Source organism: Engystomops pustulosus, chromosome 4, assembly GCF_040894005.1.
Source record: "Engystomops pustulosus chromosome 4, aEngPut4.maternal, whole genome shotgun sequence".
NCBI classification, from domain to species: domain Eukaryota; kingdom Metazoa; phylum Chordata; class Amphibia; order Anura; family Leptodactylidae; genus Engystomops; species Engystomops pustulosus.
Window position 1 is genome coordinate 225019390 of NC_092414.1, and position 26411 is coordinate 225045800.

The 26411-nt window shown below is 43.1% G+C and overlaps 1 long non-coding RNA gene across 1 annotated transcript in view; it reads right to left on the reverse strand.

The window, feature by feature from the left end:
• The window catches only part of LOC140125826 (uncharacterized), a 36811-nt gene extending 15039 nt beyond the window's left edge, over positions 1–21772 (reverse strand). The window contains exon 1 of the long non-coding RNA XR_011854740.1: positions 21686–21772. This is a non-coding gene — a long non-coding RNA (uncharacterized lncRNA). The remainder of the gene's footprint in view (positions 1–21685) is intronic.
• Between the last annotated feature and the right edge of the window lie 4639 nt (positions 21773–26411).

Genomic DNA, 26411 nt, shown 5'->3' on the forward strand with positions numbered 1-26411 from the left:
ACAGGATCTTAGTGACTCCCTGCACAGCGCAATATACACGGACAATGCACTTACATGCACCAGGAAGAAGAAGGTGAACTCCAGGGACCTGAGCGGGGAGCGACACATGCAGGATATCGGGCGCAGGATCTTAGTGACTCCCCGCACAGCGCATTATACACGGACAATGCACTTACATGCACCAGGAAGAAGAAGGTGAACTCCGGGGACCTGAGCGGGGAAGCGACACATGCAGGATATCGGGTGCACGATCTTAGTGACTCCCCGCACAGCGCATTATACACGGACAATGCACTTACATGCACCAGGAAGAAGAAGGTGAACTCCGGGGACCTGAGCGGGGAAGCGACACATGCAGGATATCGGACACAGGATCTTAGTGACTCCCCGCACAGCGCAATATACACGGACAATGCACTTACATGCACCAGGAAGAAGAAGGTGGACTCCGGGGACCTGAGCGGGGAAGCGACACATGCAGGATATGGGGCGCAGGATCTTAGTGACTCCCCGCACAGCGCATTATACACGGACAATGCACTTACATGCACCAGGAAGAAGAAGGTGAACTCCAGGGACCTGAGCGGGGAAGCGACACATGCAGGATATCGGGTGCACGATCTTAGTGACTCCCCGCACAGCGCATTATACACAGACAATGCACTTACATGCACCAGGAAGAAGAAGGTGAACTCCGGGGACCTGAGCGGGGAAGCGACACATGCAGCATTATAGATGGACAATGCACTTTCTGCACCTCTGCCTCGGTTTCCTCCAGTAATGAGGTACATATTTAATATTTCTGCCAGTTTCTATTCTGTTAGACCATTTTTTTTTTTGGACTACTCTCCACCACTTTTCTGCACAAAAAAAATGGAAAGGACAGATATTAACCCCTTAACGACCAGGCCCTTTTCATTTTTCACTTCCCACATTCAAAAATCTAACTTTTTTTATTTTTCCATGTACAGAGCTGTGTGACGGCTTGTTTATTGCATAACAAATTGCGCTTCATAGTGACGGTATTTAATATTCCAAGCCGTGTACTGGGAAAAAAAAATTCCAAATGCAGTGAAAATGGTAAATAAGCATTTGCGCCATTTTCTTGCGGGGTTGGATTTTACGGCTTTCACTGCGCGCTCCAAATGACAGGTCTACTTTATTCTTTGGGTCGGTGCAATCACAAGGAAATCAAATGTAACAGGTTTTATAATGTTTTCATACATTCACAAAAATTAAAACCTCCTGTACAAAATAAATTCTTCATTTCACCATTTTTATATATATTTTTTATATGTTGAAAAGTAACATTTTCGCTTTGGGCACTTATTTCCGTTATGGGGTTAAACAATGGAAATAAAAGTTTTTGAAAGACAGGACATTGAAGGAATCGGCGATACCTAACATGTTTATGAATTTTTACTGTTCATTTATATTTATATCAGTTCTAGGGAAAGGGGGTGAATTGAAATTTTAGGTTTTTTAAATTTATTTTTTACTTTTCATAATTTATTAATTTTTTTTTTACAATTTTTCAGATCCCCTAGGGTACTTTAACCCTGGGTTGTCTGATTGATCCTACCATATATGAATCACAAGTTGCCACTGCCACATCATAATGAATGATCAGATGCTATAGAGCTTACAAAGACCCAAGGCTGTTATAGCAACAGAACGTTGCTCACCAATGATGTCAGAAGGAATGCTGATCGAATCCAAGAAGGTGGAGCCCACTAACCTCCAGCTTTTTACCAACGCTGGCAACTCTGCCGACGGCGATCGCATGGTTAACCACCACAATTGGTGCTTCCGATTGCAGGTGTTACCTGTGGGTGTTTGCTGCAATATGCAGTAAACACTCACCATGTATGGAGGGGGCTTAGCCAGTGATCCCTCTCACAACACCCGCAGCCAACACGTCATTAAGGGATTAATTGTGTCGAAGTTTCCTCACCGTGAAAACCACGCCCCTTTTCAGAGCGGATTCAAGTGATCGGACAAATAGAAAAGGCGGTGGGAGCACCACAAAAAAGTATAAACCACATAGTAAATGTCCCCCATTGTATTGCTGGAAGGTAAACCTTTAGCCCAATCTGAAGTCCAGAGCACTCTGGAAAAGGTTTTCATCCAGGATATCTCTGTACTATTATCTTTCCCTCAATTTCAGCCTGTGGTCCTGTACATACCCCCATAGCCTGATGCTGCCCCCCATGTGTCACTGCTGGGATTGTATTTGGCACTGTATTTCCACTGCTTAGAATTAAAGGACATCTACCACCAGGATAAAGGATCGTAAACAAAGAACGCAGACATTCTGGGGACCCCCCCCCCCCCTCTGGCAGGATCAGCACTTCTTTAAGCTTAGAAAAAAAAGTCTTGATTATGCAAATGAGCATTTGGGGCTCTGGAGCCCCTTAGGCTTATTTGCATAATTTTAAATGACTTTTTTTTTTGTAAAAAACAAAAAAACAAAAACAAACAAACAGGGTATAAGAAGCTGAAAGAAAAGCGGATTCTGCCAGAGGGGGCACACACCAGAATTGGTTTGCAATCCTTCATTCACCAAAAAGTTAAATCTTCATCTCATCAGAGCAGAGAATCTTATTCCTCATAGTCCGGATACTCCATGTGTTTTGCACCCTGTATGCGGCTTTCATATGTCTTGTACTGAAGAGAAACTTCCAGACTCTGCCATAAAGCCCCGACTGTTGGAGGCTGCAGTGATAGGTGACCCCCATGGTTAGAGGCAGTGATGTCACTCCTGTTCCCCCTCCCCTCTCCTCCCCCTGCTCATGTCTGTGTGTAATGTATAGTAAAGCATTGCTAGTGTGTGTGCTGCATCTGCTGACATGCTGCATCCTCCTAATATACAGGTGAGAGACACAGACATCAGCTACACAAGTACCTGACATGTTCTGCTATAACATGTGTGAGACACAGACATCAGCTACACAAGTACCTGACATGTTCTGCTGTAACATGTCTGCCTGGAGCTGCTGTATCTTTCACATACACACACAGGCTGCAGGGGGTGTGGCCACCTGTAGCAGCCATCACAGCGTTACACAGGCTGTCAGTCAAGCACTGGGGGTGTGTCTGTGCCTCCCACTCATGAATAAGCTGGACAGCTTGAATATGCTCATTGGACATTTCACAGGACATTTGCATACAGCTTTAGGACCTCATTTGCTTAGGTTTACAGGCATGTAGAGGCATGAAGGGATAGAGACAATGTTTTTTTTAATGGTAGTTTATGAAAATATATTTGGATTAGAGGGGTAATTTTGCATGACGGGTTCTCTTTAAGGATTATGGAGGCCACTGTGCTCTTAGGAACCTTGAGTGCTGCAGAAATTCTTTTGTTATCTTGGACAGATATTCGCCTTGCCCCAACTCTGTCCCTGAGTTCCTTGGGCAGTTCCTTAGACCCCATGATTCTCATGTGCTCTAAAATGCACTATGAGGTCTTATATGGAGAGGTGTTTGCCTTTCCTAATCAGGGTAATAAAACACATCTGGACCCCAAATGAAGGAGTAAAACCATCTCAAGGAGGATCAGAAGGAAATGGACAGCATATCCATTAGTTGAATATGAGTGTCATAGCAGGAGCTAAATACTTATGACCATACGATATTTTTCTTGTGTAATGAATTAGCAAAAAATATCAACATTTCTGTTTTTTCTCATGGGGTGCAAAGTGTACGTTAATGAGCAAAAAATAAGAACTTTTTTGATCTTACCAATCGGCTGAAACACAAAGTCGAACATTTAAAGGGATATGAATACTTTACACTGTATATACTGTGCATGGATGACGACTACACATAGCTAAAGAATATATTAGTAACATATATGTATATAGTAACAACCATCACTAAGTGTAACACCATGCATTCTGCTGGGTCTTGCTGGGGGTAGTAGTCATATTGTTTGCTTAGATCGTCTGCCTTATTGTTATTTCCCCGAAATGCTGGGGATTACAGAGCCAGAGATGCTTAGTATTACTCCATGTCTTCCCACGCACCCTCCTCAGCACAGGGCATGCGCCTCTCCTGCCTCCAGCACAGAATATCGCTAGTTATATTAATACTGATCTGTTTGCTTTGGCCTGCAGCCTGGCTTTTGAAGGGACAGCAGGTCAGACCTTGGCGTGGTGAGGGGCCAGATCTTGGCACACACCTCTCACACTCTGCACGTCTCTGGGAATCCTGACAAGCTCAAAGTGCTTAGACCTCTGACTGCTGCGACCTCTGACTCCACCAGCAAACAAGACTTGCAGGCTCCATAACGCTAAAACAAACATCCAGCAGCCAGCACAACCCGGCCCCAAATACTGAGGGCCCACAACACGTAAAGCATTTGCCGAACTACAAGTTCTTATTAATAAAAATGTATATACCTTCAACATTCGATCAGAAATGTCTGAGATATATGGGGGCACACACATTCTCTATGGATCTGTCTCTGTTATACTCCAGAGCTGCACTCACTATTCTGCTGCTGGTGCAGTCACTGTACATACATGACATTACTTATCCTGTACTGATCCTGAGTTACATCCTGTATTATACCCCAGAGCTGCACTCACTATTCTGCTGCTGGTGCAGTCACTGTGTACATACATGACATTACTTATCCTGTACTGATCCTGAGTTACATCCTGTATTATACCCCACAGCTGCACTCACTATTCTGCTGCTGGTGCAGTCACTGTGTACATACATGACATTACTTATCCTGTACTGATCCTGAGTTACATCCTGTATTATACCCCAGAGCTGCACTCACTATTCTGCTGCTGGTGCAGTCACTGTGTACATACATGACATTACTTATCCTGTACTGATCCTGAGTTACATCCTGTATTATACCCCAGAGCTGCACTCACTATTCTGCTGCTGGTGCAGTCACTGTGTACATACATGACATTACTTATCCTGTACTGATCCTGAGTTACATCCTGTATTATACCCCAGAGCTGCACTCACTATTCTGCTGCTGGTGCAGTCACTGTGCACATACATGACATTACTCATCCTGTACTGATCCTGAGTTACATCCTGTATTATACCCCAGAGCTGCACTCACTATTCTGCTGCTGGTGCAGTCACTGTGTACATACATGACATTACTTATCCTGTACTGATCCTGAGTTACATCCTGTATTATACCCCGGAGCTGCACTCACTATTCTGCTGCTGGTGCAGTCACTGTGTACATACATGACATTACTTATCCTGTACTGATCCTGAGTTACATCCTGTATTATACCCCAGAGCTGCACTCACTATTCTGCTGCTGGTGCAGTCACTGTGTACATACATGACATTACTTATCCTGTACTGATCCTGAGTTACATCCTGTATTATACCCCAGAGCTGCACTCACTATTCTGCTGCTGGTGCAGTCACTGTACATACATGACATTACTTATCCTGTACTGATCCTGAGTTACATCCTATATTATACCCCAGAGCTGCACTCACTATTCTGCTGCTGGTGCAGTCACTGTGCACATACATGACATTACTTATCCTGTACTGATCCTGAGTTACATCCTATATTATACCCCAGAGCTGCACTCACTATTCTGCTGCTGGTGCAGTCACTGTGCACATACATGACATTACTCATCCTGTACTGATCCTGAGTTACATCCTGTATTATACCCCAGAGCTGCACTCACTATTCTGCTGCTGGTGCAGTCACTGTGTACATACATGACATTACTTATCCTGTACTGATCCTGAGTTACATCCTGTATTATACTCCAGAGCTGCACTAACTATTCTGCTGCTGGTGCAGTCACTGTGTACATACATGACATTACTTATCCTGTACTGATCCTGAGTTACATCCTGTAGATCTTTTATTTTATATAAAAGTAAAAAACATAACAATACAAACAAAACATAATATACAATATATACAATATCTTAATTGCTGGTCCAGCCACATTCACACCTAGTAAAAACAATAACTTAAAATACACCGAAATGAATGAACACCACAACCCCCACCCAACCGATTATCACAACCTAAACCAAACCAATAAACAATAAGACAAGCCACACCCACAAATAAAACATAAATGACTATAAATATACATAAACCCACCCCACACCCTCTAATAACAAACCACCCCACACAGATCACATCCCACACCCATTTTTTTTTTTTTTTAAATATATAATAACAAATACACACAACACTACACTAAACTAAATCCCTCGCCCGCACCCTCCCCTTCCCCCCAGACACTGGTCTAACGTCCAAAGTTTGCGTTAAGTAGTCCAGACCAGTGCCCAGGGTCATAGAGTCCAAGATCAGTTCGTAAATCCCACCACCATCACCCCCCTCCCAACCTAACACTGTGTCCCAAACCCCACTATATACAATATATACAATATATACAGTATTTCAACATAACATAAAGAAAACAGAATACAAACAAAATCTCAACAACTTCAATCCAAACCACATAAAGCTCAGGTTCGGCGCCTGCAAGCCACTACATCACTACATGCCCAGAACACAAAACAAAAATCTACTGTGCAGCATCAGCCCCACACCAGGAGAGGAGATGACAGACTAAGGGACACTAAAGGAGAACCCCCTCCAAAGGAGAGAGGCCCTCCCCGTGCCCAGCCTCTCATACTCCAGAGAGCGCACCTTCACCAGGGGGGAGAGGACAGACTAAGGGACACTAAGGAGAGAGGTCCTCCCCGTGCCCAGCCTCTCATACTCCAGAGAGCGCACCTTCACCAGGAGGGGAGAGGACAGACTAAGGGACACTAAGGAGAGAGGCCCTCCCCGTGCCAAGCCCCTCATACTCCAGAGAGCGCACCTTCACCAGGAGGGGAGAGGACAGACTAAGGGACACTAAGGAGAGAGGCCCTCCCCGTGCCCAGCCTCTCATACTCCAGAGAGCGCACCTTCACCAGGGGGGAGAGGACAGACTAAGGGACACTAAGGAGAGAGGTCCTCCCCGTGCCCAGCCTCTCATACTCCAGAGAATGCACCTTCACCAGGAGGGGAGAGGACAGGCTAAGGGACACTAAGGAGAGAGGTCCTCCCCGTGCCCAGCCTCTCATACTCCAGAGAGCGCACCTTCACCAGGTCACCCAGAATGTTCCTAACCACCTCATCCACCGGGAGGATTTTACGCTGCGTCGATACTAAACACCGTGCGTTCCACGTGTGGTACCTGACCACTAGGCTGACTAGAAATAACGTGCAGCGGTCCCGGCCACCCAGGCCTCTGAATGCTCCATAGGCCCACTCCGCATAGGAGAGACCGGCCAACCCGGGCCAATGAATGGAAGCGCCCACCCGGTTGTACACCTCTGTGTTAAAGGGGCACTGAAGCAGGAAGTGGTCCATGCTCTCCAGCAGGCCACCGCACTCCTCCCGGGGACAACCCCTTTCCTCAGAGCTCCTACACTTCAGATTGTCCCTCACACACAGCTTTCCATGGAAGCAGCGCCAAGCCAAGTCCCAAAACTTCAAGGGGATCCGGATAGAATTCAATAAACTCAAACCCACCCCCAGATCCCGACTTGGGCAATCCCTGAGGGCCAGAGGCTTCTGGAAATGGGTCAACAGAACCCTCTTGTCAAGGACTTTCCTCGACATGGTCCTGATCTCCCACATTCACAGACCCCACCGGCGAATCACCTTCAGAACCGGGGTAGCGTAAGCCGGAAGATGCCCATGCGGTGTGCGAAGATCCTTCACTTGCCCTCCTGTCTCCCATTCCTGGAAGAAAGGCCTAAACCATCCCCTACAGGAGTATACCCACGGAGGAGCCCTCTCTTTCCAGAGGTTTGCTACATTGATCTTAAGAAAGGTATTCACTAGGAACACCACAGGGTTGACCATACACAACCCTCCTCGTCTCCTCGTGCGGTAAGTAACCTCCCTCTTGATAAGGTTCAGCCTATTCCCCCATAACAGCTGGAAGAACAGACTGTAGACCCGAGTCCAGAGGGGTTCTGGCAACATGCACACACTGCCCAGATATATCAGCAATGGGAGCAGGTAGGTTTTGATCAGATTAACCCTTTCTCTGAGGGTCAAAGACCAACCCTTCCACTGGTCCACCCTCTGAGCGGCGATCTTAAGCCTGCCGTCCCAGTTTTGCATGGGGTAATCCCCCTGGCCAAATTCGATGCCGAGAACTTTGGCAGAGTCCTGGGGCCCTGGAAGAGTGTCCGGGAGATCAAAGCCCGGACCTCCCTCTTCCAGCCAGAGACTCTCACACTTATCCCGGTTGATCTTGGACCCAGAAGCCTCTGAGTAGCGGTCAACCTCTGACATCACCCATTGCGCCTCCCCTCCCGAGGACATGAAAACGGTGACATCATCGGCGTACGCAACCACCCTTAGAGTGGCTTCCGTTGGCGCCTCGTCCATCCCGACTCCCACCAATGGGCCACGATCAACCCTCCTAGAGAATGGGTTGATTGCGAACATGTACAGTAGAGGGCCAATCCAACCGTTCACAAGCGCGAAACTCTCTGCCCCTGCATACAAAACTTTGAGCCAATTGACAAACCCGCCCGGCAGGTACTCGTGGTTAACCCAATCAAACACTTTTGCCTGATCCAAGGACAGCCCTGCCCTGCTCCACTGCTTCTGGGACACAGAGCACAGCACTAAATGTACTGCGGCCTGGAACAGAGCAGTGCTGGGCCACTGCACCAGCCGATTAAACAGCACCTTTGCCAAAACCTTTCTGTCCGTATTGAGAAGCGCTATGGGACGCCAGTTCTCAATACAAGATCGGTCCTTACTCTTTGACAGAATGATCAGGGCAGACCTCCTCATTGACTTCAGCAGAGTGCCCGAGGAAAGACACTCATTGAATACCTCAGTCAAGAGGGGAACCAAGGCGTCCTTAAAGGTCTTATAAAACTCAGATGTTAAAGGGGTATTCTCATCTGGGCACTCACATGCAGTTTCATTAATTTGCCATATATAAACATTTCTTCAATTGGATGTTATTAAAAAAAATGCTCCTGTGTGAAGATAATTTCTCATAAATGTAGTCATTTGGTCCCTTAGAAACGAGATAGCTTCCTCGGATACGGCCACCTCTACTGGAGAGATTGCACAAAGAAACAAAAGGTTTTTGTATATGAAATGTCCAGGAGTTACTGCAGGTCCCACAGCCGTCCTGTGGTAATGATTGCTGAATCCTGGTGGTCAGGCAGGACTCTATAGCGCAAGTCTGGCCACCGCTGCCAGAGTGTGACGTGGTCGTATCCGAGGAAGCTATCTGGTTTCTAAGGGACCATATCACTACATTTATAGAAAATTATCTTCACACAGGAACATTTTTTTTTATTAACATCCAATTGAAGAAATGTTTACATATGGTAAATGAATTTAATTAAATGTAAATGCCCTGATGAGAATACCCCTTTAAGCCATCCGCACCTGGCGATTTCTTGAGGGCGAGCCCTTCAATCGCCAGGCTGACTTCCTCTTTCCTGATCATCTCTTTCAAAACATCAAGTGAGGGGTCTACCCCTGGCTCAGGGACAGTTTCCAGAAAAGTCAACATCACTTCCGTGGGGTGTGCTGGATGTGGACATCCACCAGGCGAGCCTCACTAGCTATGCTATTGAGCGACGCTATCATAAGTCAGCTTGTCTCTGAAACCTCCCATTACTTGGGGGTCCCCTCCAAAGACCACCTGCCGACTTGTAAAAAGGTAGGGCTTGATCCTCATAAAGAATCACTTCCTGTCCCAATTGGACTGGGGACCAGAGATGTTAATTAGACAAAGTTGTTGTCCATTTAGGAGGACATCCAGGATCAGGCACCTCCCCATTTCTAACTCAATAACTCGTCTGCATTCTACCGGTGTGGTAAGAAGGACCGCCACTCCGCTATACGGCTCGGCCGCAGAGACCAATAGGAAGGCCCGTGTCTCCATTCCCTCTTAGCTTTATACACGACCGCCAAATCTGGCAGCCTGGTCTCCTGCAAAAATAAAATGTCAGCTTCAACGCGGCCGAGAAAATCAAAGGCCGCAAATCTAGCCGCATCAGACTTAATGCTGGCGACATTAATGGACGGAAGCATCAAAGGAGAGGGTGCTGCGATCAAGAGTGATTGAGTTAGCCGCCTTTCTTTTTACCCATCTTATCACCACCCTCGGGAAATGAACACCCCCATTTTAAACATATTGTAGTGTCCATCTCCCTCACCATCTCCCAACACAAACACAAAATAAAATTTTACTGTCTTGTTTGGGAGGTCTGGTGCCCTCAGCGACTCCTCCACACTGCCGCCACCCTTCACCTAAGTGATCAGCGGCAACAGAATAAAGAGGCGCCGAGGCCCCGGAACCTGCCACCAGTACCGGGTTACCCCCCCCCTCCAACTGAGGGGCACACCACAGCTATGAACTTAGGTGGTAACGGCACAGCTGAAATGCCCTTACTGTCCGGCCGATGCCTCCCTTGCTTCCCCACTGTTACCACAAACAGAGACGGAGCCTATTCCTACATCAGATTTCACACTTTATATCTCCCCGTTCTCTTGCAAGACCTGTGCTGGGTAACGGGGCTCGCACAGAGAGCTGACCCTGTGGCCGACCCTGGTTTTACGGGGAGGGGGATGTATACTAGACTTACCACTTCCACAGATTTGGTCTTTTTCTTTCGTGGTTTGCTGCCCCCCGGTGCATCCTCCAGCAGATCGTCTCCAAAAGAAAAGTCCTGGAGGTACACGGGGGATACGATTCGTCGGATCTCCGCCATTAGCGTCCCTCCCTGGTTGCTCCCACTGTCCTCACCCAGGCCGGCAGAACCACAGCTTACACAGCACTGCTCTCAGGTCCCGTGGGGATCACATAAACGCTGGCCGCTGCGGGCAGGGAGAGTTGGAGCAAGACGAGGAGCAGCAGTTTCGCGGCCCACATCTCCTCTGCGGCCGGCGCTCACGTAGCTCCCACAGATCGCTGAATCCTGCTGAGCGGTCCAGCCTGCACGCTACAGGGAATAATTGCCAAGCATAACTTTACGCATGGCAATTATTTTGGGGGGTAATGGCGCCTCACCATGCCTATGACGCGTGGTGAGGCGTTAATGCGACCTCTGGGGCCCACTGTACGGTACCTGGCTTTCCTCCTCCGTCTGACTCTGAGGCTGAAGTTCATCAACCGCCTCAACTTCTCCTCCTCCATCTCCCAGGAACCTCTTATTATTCAGCAGGTAAGCTTTCCTCTCCTCCATGGCCTGGATGTCAGTCTTTAGCCTGGAAATCTCAGCCAAAATTTTGGCAAAATCTCAGCCAAAATTCTTTTGGGCAGAGCTTGCCCTGGCATGGGCGCACCTCAGCTCCTCTCGCAGCCTGCTCAACAGCATACTGGCTTCTTTTTACTCCTTCGAGAGGTGGCCTACTAGAGGCCGGAGGCATAAGTGGAAATAGACTACCGGGTTTCCTCATTGAGGTCAGCCTCACCTCTCTGAGCACTCAACTTTCCCAATGTACCCAGCTTTCCAGAGGTCTTGCGGGTCTTCTGAGACTCTTCTGACTTGGGGGGAATTGGAGTGGCATTGCTGCGGCTCCGGGTGGATCTAAGTCCGTAGCGCTGGCTGGTAACTGGCTACTCCTGTACCCCACCGGCTTAGTTCGAGAGAGAGGAGCCATGGGACATGCTGCTCTGGCTCATGGAAACCCACTCCCTGGGAGAGGAGAGAGCATGCCCGAGGTGGAGGTGGAAGCAGCTTGCAGCACAGAGCAGCACACACACACACACAGCCGATCAACACCGCATACACAGATAACGAGCTAACGAGCTCCAGAGATGCACTCTCTATTCTGCTGCTGGTGCAGTCACTGTGTACCATCCTAACCCTTTCTCTGCCAAGGATGTAACTCATACATCCTTACAGGGTTGCACCTCTAAGGCTGAGGACGCATGAGATATGTCCTAAATTCTAGGAGCCATAACTTTGAATACCCGGGCAGCAAAAAGCTTGGGTGTCTAGTGAAATTTTGTGCGCACTTTTTTTTTACATATAAATCACTCCCAACTGTTATGCTGCATTCATACGTTCGCCGTGATGGAGGGGTATAGAGGTGTATCCTGCAGTGTAATAAGATGATGGAGGGGTATAAAGGTGTATCCTGCAGTGTAATAAGATGCTGGGGGGTATAGAGGTGTATCCTACAGTGTAATAAGATGATGGAGGGTGTATAGCGGTGTATCCTGCAGTGTAATAAGATGCTGGGGGTATAGAGGTGTATCCTGCAGTGTAATAAGATGATGGAGGGGTATAGAGGTGTATCCTGCAGTGTAATAAGATAATGGAGAGGGAAAGGAGGTGTATCCTGCAGTGTAATAAGATGATGGAGGGGTATAGAGGTGTATCCTGCAGTGTAATAAGATGCTGGGGGGTATAGAGGTGTATCCTGCAGTGTAATAAGATGATGGAGGGGTATAGAGGTGTATCCTGCAGTGTAATAAGATAATGGAGAGGGAAAGGAGGTGTATCCTGCAGTGTAATAAGATGATGGAGGGGTATAGAGGTGTATCCTGCAGTGTAATAAGATGCTGGGGGGTATAGAGGTGTATCCTGCAGTGTAATAAGATGATGGAGGGGTATAGAGGTGTATCCTGCAGTGTAATAAGATGATGGAGGGGTATAGAGGTGTATCCTACAGTGTAATAAGATGATGGAGGGGTATAGAGGTGTATCCTGCAGCGTAATAAGATGATGGAGGGGTATAGAGGTGTATCCTGCAGTGTAATAAGATGCTGGAGGTATATAGGTGTATCCTACAGTGTAATAAGATGATGGAGGGGTAAAGAGGTGTATCCTGCAGTGTAATAAGATGCTGGGGGGTATAGAGGTGTATCCTGCAGTGTAATAAGATGATGGAGGGTATAGAGGTGTATCCTGCAGTGTAATAAGATGCTGGAGGGGTATAGAGGTGTATCCTACAGTGCAATAAGATACTGGAGGGGTATAGAGGTGTATCCTGCAGTGTAATAAGATGATGGAGGGGTATAGAGGTGTATCCTGCAGTGTAATAAGATGATGGAGGGGTATAGAGGTGTATCCTGCAGTGTAATAAGTTGCTGGGGGGTATAGAGGTGTATCCTACAGTGTAATAAGATGCTGGAGGGGTATAGAGGTGTATCCTGCAGTGTAATAAGATGATGGAGGGGTATAGAGGTGTATCCTGCAGTGTAATAAGATAATGGAGAGGGAAAGGAGGTGTATCCTGCAGTGTAATAAGATGATGGAGGGGTAAAGAGGTGTATCCTGCAGTGTAATAAGATGATGGAGGGGTATAGAGGTGTATCCTGCAGTGTAATAAGATGCTGGGGGGTATAGAGGTGTATCCTGCAGTGTAATAAGATGATGGAGGGGTATAGAGGTGTATCCTGCAGTGTAATAAGATGCTGGGGGGTATAGAGGTGTATCCTGCAGTGTAATAAGATGATGGAGGGTATAGAGGTGTATCCTGCAGTGTAATAAGATGCTGGAGGGGTATAGAGGTGTATCCTACAGTGCAATAAGATACTGGAGGGGTATAGAGGTGTATCCTGCAGTGTAATAAGATGCTGGGGGTATAGAGGTGTATCCTGCAGTGTAATAAGATGATGGAGGGGTATAGAAGTGTAACCTGCATTGTAATAAGATGATGGAGGGGTATAGAGGTGTATCCTACAGTGTAATAAGATGATGGAGGGGTATAGAGGTGTATCCTGCAGTGTAATAAGATGATGGAGGGGTATAGAGGTGTATCCTACAGTGCAATAAGATACTGGAGGGGTATAGAGGTGTATCCTGCAGTGTAATAAGATGCTGGGGGTATAGAGGTGTATCCTGCAGTGTAATAAGATGATGGAGGGGTATAGAAGTGTAACCTGCATTGTAATAAGATGATGGAGGGGTATAGAGGTGTATCCTACAGTGTAATAAGATGATGGAGGGGTATAGAGGTGTATCCTGCAGTGTAATAAGATGATGGAGGGGTATAGAGGTGTATCCGGCAGTGTAATAAGATGATGGAGGGGGTATAGAGGAGTATCCTACAGTGTAATAAGATGCTGGAGGGGTATAGAGGTGTATCCTGCAGTGTAATAAGATGCTGGAGGGGTATAGAGGTGTATCCTGCAGTGTAATAAGATGCTGGGGGTATAGAGGTGTAACCTGCAGTGTAATAAGATGCTGGAGGGGTATAGAGGTGTATCCTGCAGTGTAATAAGATGCTGGGGGGGTATAGAGGTGTATCCTGCAGTGTAATAAGATGATGGAGGGGTATAGAGGTGTATCCTGCAGTGTAATAAGATGATGGAGGGGTATAGAGGTGTATCCTACAGTGCAATAAGATACTGGAGGGGTATAGAGGTGTATCCTGCAGTGTAATAAGATGCTGGGGGTATAGAGGTGTATCCTGCAGTGTAATAAGATGATGGAGGGGTATAGAAGTGTAACCTGCATTGTAATAAGATGATGGAGGGGTATAGAGGTGTATCCTACAGTGTAATAAGATGATGGAGGGGTATAGAGGTGTATCCTGCAGTGTAATAAGATGATGGAGGGGTATAGAGGTGTATCCGGCAGTGTAATAAGATGATGGAGGGGGTATAGAAGAGTATCCTACAGTGTAATAAGATGCTGGAGGGGTATAGAGGTGTATCCTGCAGTGTAATAAGATGCTGGAGGGGTATAGAGGTGTATCCTGCAGTGTAATAAGATGCTGGGGGTATAGAGGTGTAACCTGCAGTGTAATAAGATGCTGGAGGGGTATAGAGGTGTATCCTGCAGTGTAATAAGATGCTGGGGGGTATAGAGGTGTATCCTGCAGTGTAATAAGATGATGGAGGGGTATAGAGGTGTATCCTGCAGTGTAATAAGATGATGGAGGGGTATAGAGGTGTATCCTACAGTGTAATAAGATGCTGGAGGGGTATAGAGGTGTATCCTGCAGTGTAATAAGATGCTGGAGGGGTATAGAGGTGTATCCTGCAGTGTAATAAGATGCTGGGGGTATAGAGGTGTAACCTGCATTGTAATAAGATGATGGAGGGATACAGAGGTGTATCCTGCAGTGTAATAAGATGCTGGGGGGTATAGAGGTGTAACCTGCAGTGTAATAAGATGATGGAGGGGTATAGAGGTGTATCCTGCAGTGTAATAAGATGATGGAGGGGTATAGAGGTGTATCCTACAGTGCAAAAAGATGATGGAGGGGTATAGAGGTGTATCCTGCATTGTAATAAGATGATGGAGGGGTATAGAGGTGTATCCTACAGTGTAATAAGATGATGGAGGGGTATAGAGGTGTATCCTGCAGTGTAATAAGATGATGGAGGGGTATAGAGGTGTATCCTACAGTGCAATAAGATACTGGAGGGGTATAGAGGTGTATCCTGCAGTGTAATAAGATGCTGGGGGTATAGAGGTGTATCCTGCAGTGTAATAAGATGATGGAGGGGTATAGAAGTGTAACCTGCATTGTAATAAGATGATGGAGGGGTATAGAGGTGTATCCTACAGTGTAATAAGATGATGGAGGGGTATAGAGGTGTATCCGGCAGTGTAATAAGATGATGGAGGGGGTATAGAGGAGTATCCTACAGTGTAATAAGATGCTGGAGGGGTATAGAGGTGTATCCTGCAGTGTAATAAGATGCTGGAGGGGTATAGAGGTGTATCCTGCAGTGTAATAAGATGCTGGGGGTATAGAGGTGTAACCTGCAGTGTAATAAGATGCTGGAGGGGTATAGAGGTGTATCCTGCAGTGTAATAAGATGCTGGGGGGGTATAGAGGTGTATCCTGCAGTGTAATAAGATGCTGGAGGGGTATAGAGGTGTAACCTGCAGTGTAATAAGATGCTGGAGGGGTATAGAGGTGTATCCTGCAGTGTAATAAGATGATGGAGGGGTATAGAGGTGTATCCGGCAGTGTAATAAGATGATGGAGGGGTATAGAAGTGTAACCTGCATTGTAATAAGATGATGGAGGGATACAGAGGTGTATCCTGCAGTGTAATAAGATGCTGGAGGGGTATAGAGGTGTATCCTGCAGTGTAATAAGATGATGGAGGGGTATAGAGGTGTATCCTGCAGTGTAATAAGATGATGGAGGGGTATAGAGGTGTATCCTGCAGTGTAATAAGATGATGGAGGGGTATAGAGGTGTATCCTACAGTGTAATAAGATGCTGGAGGGGTATAGAGGTGTATCCTGCAGTGTAATAAGATGCTGGAGGGGTATAGAGGTGTATCCTGCAGTGTAATAAGATGCTGGGGGTATAGAGGTGTAACCTGCATTGTAATAAGATGATGGAGGGATACAGAGGTGTATCCTGCAGTGTAATAAGATGCTGGGGGGTATAGAGGTGTAACCTGCAGTGTAATAAGATGATGGAGGGGTATAGAGGTGTATCCTGCAGTGTAATAAGATGATGGAGGGGTATAGAGGTGTATCCTGCAGTGTAAAAAGATGATGGAGGGGTATAGAGGTGTATCCTGCAGTGTAATAAGATGATGGAGGGGTATAGAGGTGTATCCTGCAGTGTAATAAGATGATGGAGGGGTATAGAGGTGTATCCTGCAGTGTAATAAGATGCTGGGGGGTATAGAGGTGTAACCTACAGTGTAATAAGATGATGGAGGGGTATAGAGGTGTATCCTGCAGTGTAATAAGATGATGGAGGGGTATAGAGGTGTATCCTGCAGTGTAATAAGATGATGGAGGGGTATAGAGGTGTATCCTGCAGTGTAATAAGATGATGGAGGGGTATCCGGCAGTGTAATAAGATGATGGAGGGGTATAGAAGTGTAACCTGCATTGTAATAAGATGATGGAGGGATACAGAGGTGTATCCTGCAGTGTAATAAGATGATGGAGGGGTATAGAGGTGTATCCTGCAGTGTAATAAGATGATGGAGGGGTATAGAGGTGTATCCTGCAGTGTAATAAGATGATGGAGGGGTATAGAGGTGTATCCTACAGTGTAATAAGATGCTGGAGGGGTATAGAGGTGTATCCTGCAGTGTAATAAGATGCTGGAGGGGTATAGAGGTGTATCCTGCAGTGTAATAAGATGCTGGGGGTATAGAGGTGTAACCTGCATTGTAATAAGATGATGGAGGGATACAGAGGTGTATCCTGCAGTGTAATAAGATGCTGGGGGGTATAGAGGTGTAACCTGCAGTGTAATAAGATGATGGAGGGGTATAGAGGTGTATCCTGCAGTGTAATAAGATAATGGAGGGGTATAGAGGTGTATCCTGCAGTGTAATAAGATGATGGAGGGGTATAGAGGTGTATCCTGCAGTGTAACAAGATGCTGAGGGGTATAGAGGTGTATCCTGCAGTGTAATAAGATGATGGAGGGGTATAGAGGTGTATCCTGCAGTGTAATAAGATGATGGAGGGGTATAGAGGTGTATCCTGCAGTGTAATAAGATGCTGGGGGGTATAGAGGTGTATCCTGCAGTGTAATAAGATGATGGAGGGGTATAGAGGTGTAACCTGCAGTGTAATAAGATGCTGGAGGGATATAGAGGTGTATCCTGCAGTGTAATAAGATGCTGGGGGTATAGAGGTGTATCCTGCAGTGTAATAAGATGCTGGGGGTATAGAGGTGTATCCTGCAGTGTAATAAGGTGCTGGGGGTATAGAGGTGTAACCTGCAGTGTAATAAGATGATGGAGGGGGTATAGAGGTGTATCCTGCAGTGTAATAAGATGATGGAGGGGTATAGAGGTGTATCCTGCAGTGTAATAAGATGATGGAGGGTATAGAGGTGTATCCTGCAGTGTAATAAGATGATGGAGGGGTATAGAAGTGTAACCTGCATTGTAATAAGATGATGGAGGGGTATAGAGGTGTATCCTGCAGTGTAATAAGATGATGGAGGGGTATAGAGGTGTATCCTACAGTGTAATAAGATGATGGAGGGGTATAGAGGTGTATCCGGCAGTGTAATAAGATGATGGAGGGGGTATAGAGGAGTATCCTACAGTGTAATAAGATGCTGGAGGGGTATAGAGGTGTATCCTGCAGTGTAATAAGATGCTGGAGGGGTATAGAGGTGTATCCTGCAGTGTAATAAGATGCTGGGGGTATAGAGGTGTATCCTACAGTGTAATAAGATGATGGAGGGGTATAGAGGTGTATCCTGCAGTGTAATAAGATGCTGGGGGGTATAGAGGTGTATCCTGCAGTGTAATAAGATGCTGGAGGGGTATAGAGGTGTATCCTGCAGCGTAATAAGATGATGGAGGGGTATAGAGGTGTATCCTGCAGCGTAATAAGATGATGGAGGGGTATAGAGGTGTATCCTGCAGTGTAATAAGATGCTGGGGGGTATAGAGGTGTATCCTGCAGTGTAATAAGATGCTGGGGGTATAGAGGTGTAACCTGCATTGTAATAAGATGATGGAGGGTATAGAGGTGTATCCTGCAGTGTACTTAGATGCTGGAGGGGTATAGAGGTGTAACCTGCAGTGTAATAAGATGCTGGAGGGGCATAGAGGTGTATCCTGCAGTGTAATAAGATGCTGGGGGTATAGAGGTGTAACCTGCAGTGTAATAAGATGATGGAGGGGTATAGAGGTGTATCCTGCAGTGTAATAAGATGATGGAGGGGTATAGAGGTGTATCCTGCAGTGTAATAAGATGCTGGGGGGTATAGAGGTGTATCCTGCAGCGTAATAAGATGATGGAGGGGTATAGAGGTGTATCCTGCAGTGTAATAAGATGCTGGAGGTATAGAGCTGTATCCTACAGTGTAATAAGATGATGGAGGGGTATAGAGGTGTATCCTACAGTGTAATAAGATGATGGAGGGGTATAGAGGTGTAACCTGCAGTGTAATAAGATGCTGGAGGGGTATAGAGGTGTATCCTGCAGTGTAATAAGATGCTGGGGGTATAGAGGTGTATCCTGCAGTGTAATAAGATGCTGGAGGGGTATAGAGGTGTAACCTGCAGTGTAATAAGATGCTGGAGGGGTATAGAGGTGTATCCTGCAGTGTAATAAGATGATGGAGGGGTATAGAGGTGTATCCGGCAGTGTAATAAGATGATGGAGGGGGTATAGAGGAGTATCCTACAGTGTAATAAGATGCTGGAGGGGTATAGAGGTGTATCCTGCAGTGTAATAAGATGATGAGGGGTATAGAGGTGTAACCTGCAGTGTCATAAGATGCTGGAGGGGTATAGAGGTGTAACCTGCAGTGTAATAAGATGCTGGGGGGTATAGAGGTGTATACTACAGTGTAATAAGATGATGGAGGGGTATAGAGGTGTATCCTGCAGTGTAATAAGATGCTGGAGGGGTATAGAGGTGTATCCTGCAGTGTAATAAGATGCTGGCGGTATAGAGGTGTAACCTGCAGTGTAATAAGATGCTGGAGGGGTATAGAGGTGTATCCTGCAGTGTAATAAGATGATGGAGGGTTATATAGGTGTATCCTGCAGTGTAATAAGATGCTAGGGGGTATAGAGGTGTATCCTGCAGTGTAATAAGATGATGGAGGGGTATAGAGGTGTATCCTGCAGTGTAATAAGATGCTGGAGGGGTATAGAGGTGTATCCTGCAGTGTAATAAGATGATGAGGGGTATAGAGGTGTATCCTGCAGTGTAATAAGATGCTGGGGGGTATAGAGGTGTATCCTGCAGTGTAATGAGATGATGGAGGGGTATAGAGGTGTATCCTGCAGTGTAATAAGATGCTGGAGGGGTATAGAGGTGTATCCTGCAGTGTAATAAGATGCTGGAGGGGTATAGAGGTGTATCCTGCAGTGTAATAAGATGATGGAGGGGTATAGAGGTGTATCCTGCAGTGTAATAAGATGCTGGGGGGTATACAGGTGTATCCTACAGTGTAATAAGATGCTGGAGGGGTATAGAGGTGTATCCTGCAGTGTAATAAGATGATGAGGGGTATAGAGGTATATCCTGCAGTGTAATAAGATGCTGGGGGTATAGAGGTGTAACCTGCATTGTAATAAGATGATGGAGGGGTATAGAGGTGTATCCTGCAGTGTAATAAGATGCTGGAGGGGTATAGAGGTGTATCCTGCAGTGTAATAAGATGCTGGAGGGGTATAGAGGTGTATCCTGCAGTGTAATAAGATGATGGAGGGGTATAGAGGTGTATCCTGCATTGTAATAAGATGATGGAGGGGTATAGAGGTGTATCCTGCATTGCAATAAGATGATGGAGGGGTATAGAGGTGTATCCTGCAGTGTAATAAGATGATGGAGGGGTAGAGAGGTGTATCCTGCAGCGTAATAAGATGCTGGAGGGGTATAGAGGTGTATCCTGCAGTGTAATAAGATGCTGGAGGGGGTATAGAGGTGTATCCTACAGTGTAATAAGATGCTGGAGGGGTATAGAGGTGTATCCTGCAGTGTAATAAGATGATGGAGGGGTATAGAGGTGTATCCTGCAGTGTAATAAGATGTTGGAGGGGTATAGAGGTGTATCCTGCAGTGTAAAAAGATGCTGGAGGGGTATAGAGGTGTATCCTGCAGTGTAATAAGATGCTGGGGGTATAGAGGTGTATCCTGCAGTGTAATAAGATGATGGAGGGATACGGAGGTGTATCCTGCAGTGTAATAAGATGATGGAGGGGTATAGAGGTGTATCCTGCAGCGTAATAAGATGATGGAGGGGTATAGAGGTGTATCCTGCAGTGTAATAAGATGCTGGGGGGTATAGAGGTGTAACCTGCAGTGTAATAAGATGATGGAGGGTATAGAGGTGTATCCTGCAGTGTAATAAGATGATGGAGGGGTATAGAGGTGTATCCTGCAGTGTAATAAGAAGCTGGAGGGGTATAGAGGTGTATCCTGCAGTGTAATAAGATGCTGGGGGTATAGAGGTGTATCCTGCAGTGTAATAAGATGATGGAGGGGGTATAGAGGTGTATCCTGCAGTGTAATAAGATGATGGAGAGGGTATAGAGGTGTAACCTGCAGTGTAATAAGATGATGGAGGGGTATAGAGGTGTATCCTGCAGTGTAATAAGATGATGGAGGGAGTATAGAGGTGTATCCTGCAGTGTAATAAGATGATGGAGGGGTATAGAGGTGTATCCTGCAGTGTAATAAGATGCTGGGGGTATAGAGGTGTATCCTGCAGTGTAATAAGATGCTGGAGGGGTATAGAGGTGTATCCTGCAGTGTAATAAGATGCTGGGGGTATAGAGGTGTATCCTGCAGTGTAATAAGATGATGGAGGGGGTATAGAGGTGTATCCTGCAGTGTAATAAGATGATGGAGAGGGTATAGAGGTGTAACCTGCAGTGTAATAAGATGATGGAGGGGTATAGAGGTGTATCCTGCAGTGTAATAAGATGATGAGGGGTATAGAGGTGTATCCTGCAGTGTAATGAGATGATGGATGATACAGAGGTGTATCCTACAGTGCAATAAGATGATGGAGGGGGTATAGAGGTGTATCCTGCAGTGTAATAAGATGATGGAGAGGGTATAGAGGTGTATCCTGCAGTGTAATAAGATGATGGAGGGGTATAGAGGTGTATCCTGCAGTGTAATAAGATGATGGAGGGGTATAGAGGTGTATCCTGCAGTGTAATAAGATGATGGAGGGGTATTCTGATAAGACCAGTGTATAATTATATAACACCCATATAATTATATTGCACCCACATGTGGTGTGACTACTCACCATCTACATGCACAACCTCCTCCTCCTGACAATGATGAATCCTGTTCTTTTCCTAACATCAGAAACCTCTGACCTGGAGCTCTAGACTCCACCCACTGGGAAGTTCCCGCCTAAGCACAGCCACCAATAAGGGATGAGAACAATTAACTGACAGTTCTGGAAGCTAATCACAACCCAACAGGACGAGCCTCCCCCGAGGAATGCTGGGAGAACGATGCAGCAGCAGCTCAGGAGGAAGGGCGGGAGTCGGCTGTACCCGGAGGAGACTGAGCGGCTGTGATGTCACTCACCATCCCTGGCAGCAGGTACAAACCTCACAGTACACGGTCACATGCGGCTATGACGTCATTCTAGTATGTTCTAGTGTCAGATAGTATGAGGCAATTCTGCATACTAACTGTATATTATATATGGTCTGATATTACTATGAGGTAATTCTCCTTATATTACTGTATATTATATATGGTCTGATATTACTATGAGGTAATTCTCCTTATATTACTGTATATTACATGGTCTGATATTACTATGAGGTAATTCTCCTTATATTACTGTATATTATATATGGTCTGATATTACTATGAGGTAATTCTCCTTATATTACTGTATATTATATGGTCTGATATTACTATGAGGTAATTCTCCTTATATTACTGTATATTATATGGTCTGATATTACTATGAGGTAATTCTCCTTATATTACTGTATATTACATGGTCTGATATTACTATGAGGTAATTCTCCTTATATTACTGTATATTATATATGGTCTGATATTACTATGAGGTAATTCTCCTTATATTACTGTATATTATATATGGTCTGATATTACTATGAGGTAATTCTCCTTATATTACTGTATATTATATATGGTCTGATATTACTATGAGGTAATTCTCCTTATATTACTGTATATTACATGGTCTGATATTACTATGAGGTAATTCTCCTTATATTACTGTATATTATATATGTTCTGATATTACTATGAGGTAATTCTCCTTATATTACTGTATATTATATGGTCTGATATTACTATGAGGTAATTCTCCTTATATTACTGTATATTATATGGTCTGATATTACTATGAGGTAATTCTCCTTATATTACTGTATATTACATGGTCTGATATTACTATGAGGTAATTCTCCTTATATTACTGTATATTATATATGGTCTGATATTACTATGAGGTAATTCTCCTTATATTACTGTATATTATATATGTTCTGATATTACTATGAGGTAATTCTCCTTATATTACTGTATAATACATGGTCTGATATTACTATGAGGTAATTCTTCTTATATTACTGTATATTATATATGGTCTGATATTACTATGAGGTAATTCTTCTTATATTACTGTATATTATATATGGTCTGATATTACTATGAGGTTATTCTCCTTATATTACTGTATATTATATATGGTCTGATATTACTATGAGGTAATTCTCCTTATATTACTGTATATTATATATGGTCTGATATTACTATGAGGTAATTCTCCTTATATTACTGTATATTATATATGGTCTGATATTACTATGAGGTAATTCTCCTTATATTACTGTATATTATATGGTCTGATATTACTATGAGGTAATTCTCCTTATATTACTGTATATTTTATGGTCTGATATTACTATGAGGTAATTCTCCTTATATTACTGTATATTATATATAATCAGATATTACTATGAGGTAATTCTCCTTATGTTACTGTATATTATATGGTATGGTATTACTATGAGGTAATTCTCCTTATATTACTGTATATTACATGGTCTGATATTACTATGAGGTAATTCTCCTTATATTACTGTATATTACATGGTCTGATATTACTATGAGGTAATTCTCCTTATATTACTGTATATTATATATGGTCTGATATTACTATGAGGTAATTCTCCTTATATTACTGTATATTATATATGTTCTGATATTACTATGAGGTAATTCTCCTTATATTACTGTATAATACATGGTCTGATATTACTATGAGGTAATTCTTCTTATATTACTGTATATTATATATGGTCTGATATTACTATGAGGTTATTCTCCTTATATTACTGTATATTATATATGGTCTGATATTACTATGAGGTAATTCTCCTTATATTACTGTATATTATATATGGTCTGATATTACTATGAGGTAATTCCCCTTTCATTACTGTATATTATATATGGTCTGATATTACTATGAGGTAATTCTCCTTATATTACTGTATATTATATGGTCTGATATTACTATGAGGTAATTCTCCTTATATTACTGTATATTTTATGGTCTGATATTACTATGAGGTAATTCTCCTTATATTACTGTATATTATATATGGTCAGATATTACTATGAGGTAATTCTCCTTATGTTACTGTATATTATATGGTATGGTATTACTATGAGGTAATTCTCCTTATATTACTGTATATTACATGGTCTGATATTACTATGAGGTAATTCTCCTTATATTACTGTATATTATATGGTCTGATATTACTATGAGGTAATTCTCCTTATATTACTGTATATTATATATGGTCTGATATTACTATGAGGTTATTCTCCTTATATTACTGTATAATACATGGTCTGATATTACTATGAGGTAATTCTCCTTATGTTACTGTGTATTATATATGGTCTGATATTACTATGAGGTTATTCTCCTTATATTACTGTATATTATATATGGTCTGATATTACTATGAGGTAATTCTCCTTATATTACTGTATATTATATGGTCTGATATTACTATGAGGTAATTCTCCTTATGTTACTGTGTATTTTATATAGTCTGATATTACTATGAGGTTATTCTCCTTATGTTACTGTATATTATATGGTCTGGTATTACTATGAGGTAATTCTCCTTATATTACTGTATATTATATGGTCTGATATTACTATGAGGTAATTCTCCTTATATTACTGTATATTATATGGTCTGATATTACTATGAGGTAATTCTCCTTATATTACTGTATAATACATGGTCTGATATTACTATGAGGTAATTCTCCTTATATTACTGTATATTATATATGGTTTGATATTACTATGAGGTAATTCTCCTTATATTACTGTATATTATATATGGTCTGATATTACTATGAGGTAATTCTCCTTATGTTACTGTGTATTATATATGGTCTGATATTACTATGAGGTAATTCTCCTTATATTACTGTATATTATATATGTTCTGATATTACTATGAGGTAATTCTCCTTATATTACTGTATAATACATGGTCTGATATTACTATGAGGTAATTCTTCTTATATTACTGTATATTATATATGGTCTGATATTACTATGAGGTTATTCTCCTTATATTACTGTATATTATATATGGTCTGATATTACTATGAGGTTATTCTCCTTATATTACTGTATATTATATATGGTCTGATATTACTATGAGGTAATTCCCCTTTCATTACTGTATATTATATATGGTCTGATATTACTATGAGGTAATTCTCCTTATATTACTGTATATTATATGGTCTGATATTACTATGAGGTAATTCTCCTTATATTACTGTATATTTTATGGTCTGATATTACTATGAGGTAATTCTCCTTATATTACTGTATATTATATATGGTCAGATATTACTATGAGGTAATTCTCCTTATGTTACTGTATATTATATGGTATGGTATTACTATGAGGTAATTCTCCTTATATTACTGTATATTACATGGTCTGATATTACTATGAGGTAATTCTCCTTATATTACTGTATATTATATGGTCTGATATTACTATGAGGTAATTCTCCTTATATTACTGTATATTATATATGTTCTGATATTACTATGAGGTAATTCTCCTTACATTACTGTATATTATATATGGTCTGATATTACTATGAGGTAATTCTCCTTATATTACTGTATATTACATGGTCTGATATTACTATGAGGTAATTCTCCTTATATTACTGTATATTATATGGTCTGATATTACTATGAGGTAATTCTCCTTATATTACTGTATATTATATATGGTCTGATATTACTATGAGGTTATTCTCCTTATATTACTGTATAATACATGGTCTGATATTACTATGAGGTAATTCTCCTTATGTTACTGTGTATTATATATGGTCTGATATTACTATGAGGTTATTCTCCTTATATTACTGTGTATTATATATGGTCTGATATTACTATGAGGTAATTCTCCTTATATTACTGTATATTATATGGTCTGATATTACTATGAGGTAATTCTCCTTATGTTACTGTGTATTATATATAGTCTGATATTACTATGAGGTTATTCTCCTTATGTTACTGTATATTATATGGTCTGGTATTACTATGAGGTAATTCTCCTTATATTACTGTATATTATATGGTCTGATATTACTATGAGGTAATTCTCCTTATATTACTGTATATTATATGGTCTGATATTACTATGAGGTAATTCTCCTTATATTACTGTATAATACATGGTCTGATATTACTATGAGGTAATTCTCCTTATATTACTGTATATTATATATGGTTTGATATTACTATGAGGTAATTCTCCTTATATTACTGTATATTATATATGGTCTGATATTACTATGAGGTAATTCTCCTTATGTTACTGTGTATTATATATGGTCTGATATTACTATGAGGTAATTCTCCTTATATTACTGTATATTATATATGTTCTGATATTACTATGAGGTAATTC